A 2,500-nucleotide genomic window follows, 5' to 3' on the forward strand; every position below is an offset into this window, starting at 1 on the left:
AATTGCGCAACTTCTCAATTATTTTTCAAATTTGGTATGTTTCCAAAATAATTGTATCCCGTTTTATAGCGGAAATGTTGGACAACATCACGAGGGCTGGAGCTACCTTTTTACATAGAATTAGCATACAGGTAGTGTGTTCATGGGTAATAAATCGACTTTCACATGTAATGCAGTACAGAGAATATTGAGTCCTTCAAGAGGCATGAAAGAAAACCATTATTGTGTTGATTGTTCTCTCCACCTCCCTGCAACAGACACAGGATGGATGAATTAAAGTTATCCTACCAGACATAGGAGTCCTGAATGGGCCCACCAGTCTTATATATCTCGCCTGATCGAGCCTGATCGAGCGATGAGCGTGGTATCATGTTGCAAGTGGCTGCATGGCTTAGCTTACTAAATGCAAATGCATAAGAGTAATATTCTTAGCATTCCTAGAGCCTATGGCCACACCACACTGAATGCACCCGATCTCGTCTGATCTCGGAAGTTAAGCAGTGTTTGGCCTAGTTAGTACCTGGATGGGAGACCGCCTGGGAATACCAGGTGCTGTAGGCTTTTTTGTGCTCCAAGTTCAGGAAGTGAGCCCTTTCTCAATTGCCTTTCAAAACTGCAAGGTCTAGCCGACTAGATGCTTAAAAGTACAAAACTCACTAGGCCCAGAGCCTACGGCCACACCACACTGAATGCGCCTGATCTCGTCTGATCTCAGAAGCTAAGCAGTGTCGGGCCTAGTTAGTACCTGGATGGGAGACCGCCTGGGAATACCAGGTGCTGTAGGCTTTTTTGTACTCCAAGTTCAGGAAGTGAGCCATTTCTCAATTGCCTTTCAAAACTGCAAGGTCTAGCCGACTAGATGCTTAAAAGTACAAAACTCACAAGGCCCAGACCCTACGGCCACACCACACTGAATGCGCCCGATCTCGGAAGCTAAGCAGTGTCGGGCCTCGTTAGTATCTGGATGGGAGACCGCCTGGGAATACCAGGTGCTGTAGGCTTTTTTGTGCTCCAAGTTCAGGAAGTGAGCCCTTTCTCAATTGCCTTTTAAAACTGCAAGGTCTAGCCGACTAGATGCTTAAAAGTACAACACTCACTAGGCCCAGAGCCTACGGCCACACCACACTGAATGCGCCTGATCTCGTCTGATCTCAGAAGCTAAGCAGTGTCGGGCCTAGTTAGTACCTGGATGGGAGACCGCCTGGGAATACCAGGTGCTGTAGGCTTTTTTGTACTCCAAGTTCAGGAAGTGAGCCATTTCTCAATTGCCTTTCAAAACTGCAAGGTCTAGCCGACTAGATGCTTAAAAGTACAAAACTCACTAGGCCCAGAGCCTACGGCCACACCACACTGAATGCGCCCGATCTCGTCTGATCTCGGAAGCTAAGCAGTGTCGGGCCTAGTTAGTACCTGGATGGGAGACCACCTGGGAATACCAGGTGCTGTAGGCTTTTTTGTGCTCCAAGTTCAGGAAGTGAGCCATTTCACAATTGCCTTTCAAAACTGCAAGGTCTAGCCGACTAGATGCTTAAAAGTACAAACTCACTAGGCCCAGAGCCTACGGCCACACCACACTGAATGCGCCCGATCTCGGAAGCTAAGCAGGGTCGGGCCTAGTTAGTACCTGGATGGGAGACTGCCTGGGAATACCAGGTGCTGTAGGCTTTTTTTGTGCTCCATGATTAGTAATTGCGCAACTTCTCAATTATTTTTCAAATTTGGTATGTTTCCAAAATAATTGTATCCCGTTTTATAGCGGAAATGTTGGACAACATCATGAGGGCTGGAGCTACCTTTTTACATAGAATTAGCATACAGGTAGTGTGTTCATGGGTAATAAATCAACTTTCACATGTAATGCAGTACAGAGAATATTGAGTCCTTCAAGAGGCATGAAAGAAAACCATTATTGTGTTGATTGTTCTCTCCACCTCCCTGCAACAGACACAGGATGGATGAATTAAAGTTATCCTACCAGACATAGGAGTCCTGAATGGGCCCACCAGTCTTATATATCTCGCCTGATCGAGCCTGATCGAGCGATGAGCGTGGTATCATGTTGCAAGTGGCTGCATGGCTTAGCTTACTAAATGCAAATGCATAAGAGTAATATTCTTAGCATTCCTAGAGCCTACGGCCACACCACACTGAATGCACCCGATCTCGACTGATCTCGGAAGTTAAGCAGTGTCAGGCCTAGTTAGTACCTGGATGGGAGACCGCCTGGGAATACCAGGTGCTGTAGGCTTTTTTGTGCTCCAAGTTCAGGAAGTGAGCCCTTTCTCAATTGCCTTTTAAAACTGCAAGGTCTAGCCGACTAGATACTTAAAAGTACAAAACTCACTAGGCCCAGAGCCTACGGCCACACCACACTGAATGTGCCTGATCTCGTCTGATCTCAGAAGCTAAGCAGTGTCGGGCCTAGTTAGTACCTGGATGGAAGACCGCCTGGGAATACCAGGTGCTGTAGGCTTTTTTGTACTCCAAGTTCAGGAAGTGA

The 2,500-nt window shown here is 46.8% G+C and overlaps 6 non-coding genes and 2 pseudogenes across 6 annotated transcripts; all 8 read left to right on the plus strand.

Annotated features, from left to right (window-relative positions):
- The first annotated feature begins 442 nt into the window (after window positions 1-442).
- On the plus strand, window positions 443-561 carry LOC138550977 (5S ribosomal RNA). Its single transcript, XR_011294717.1, has one exon. It is a non-coding gene; the product is annotated as a 5S ribosomal RNA (ribosomal RNA).
- Window positions 562-667: 106 nt separating this feature from the next.
- Window positions 668-786, plus strand: LOC138542326 (5S ribosomal RNA). The gene has a single exon (XR_011290311.1). It is a non-coding gene; the product is annotated as a 5S ribosomal RNA (ribosomal RNA).
- A 106-nt stretch (window positions 787-892) lies between these two features.
- LOC138544413 (5S ribosomal RNA) lies at window positions 893-1,001 on the plus strand (annotated as a pseudogene).
- A 106-nt stretch (window positions 1,002-1,107) lies between these two features.
- Window positions 1,108-1,226, plus strand: LOC138542338 (5S ribosomal RNA). The gene has a single exon (XR_011290323.1). It is a non-coding gene; the product is annotated as a 5S ribosomal RNA (ribosomal RNA).
- A 106-nt stretch (window positions 1,227-1,332) lies between these two features.
- Window positions 1,333-1,451, plus strand: LOC138549906 (5S ribosomal RNA). Its single transcript, XR_011293676.1, has one exon. It is a non-coding gene; the product is annotated as a 5S ribosomal RNA (ribosomal RNA).
- Window positions 1,452-1,556: 105 nt separating this feature from the next.
- LOC138543567 (5S ribosomal RNA) lies at window positions 1,557-1,665 on the plus strand (annotated as a pseudogene).
- A 464-nt stretch (window positions 1,666-2,129) lies between these two features.
- On the plus strand, window positions 2,130-2,248 carry LOC138538742 (5S ribosomal RNA). The gene has a single exon (XR_011286831.1). It is a non-coding gene; the product is annotated as a 5S ribosomal RNA (ribosomal RNA).
- Window positions 2,249-2,354: 106 nt separating this feature from the next.
- On the plus strand, window positions 2,355-2,473 carry LOC138539973 (5S ribosomal RNA). Its single transcript, XR_011288032.1, has one exon. It is a non-coding gene; the product is annotated as a 5S ribosomal RNA (ribosomal RNA).
- The last annotated feature ends 27 nt before the right edge of the window (window positions 2,474-2,500 follow it).

Source organism: Ambystoma mexicanum, unplaced genomic scaffold (genome assembly GCF_040938575.1).
Source record: "Ambystoma mexicanum isolate Mex_15411 unplaced genomic scaffold, UKY_AmexF1_1 Mex_scaf10, whole genome shotgun sequence".
Lineage (NCBI taxonomy): Eukaryota > Metazoa > Chordata > Amphibia > Caudata > Ambystomatidae > Ambystoma > Ambystoma mexicanum.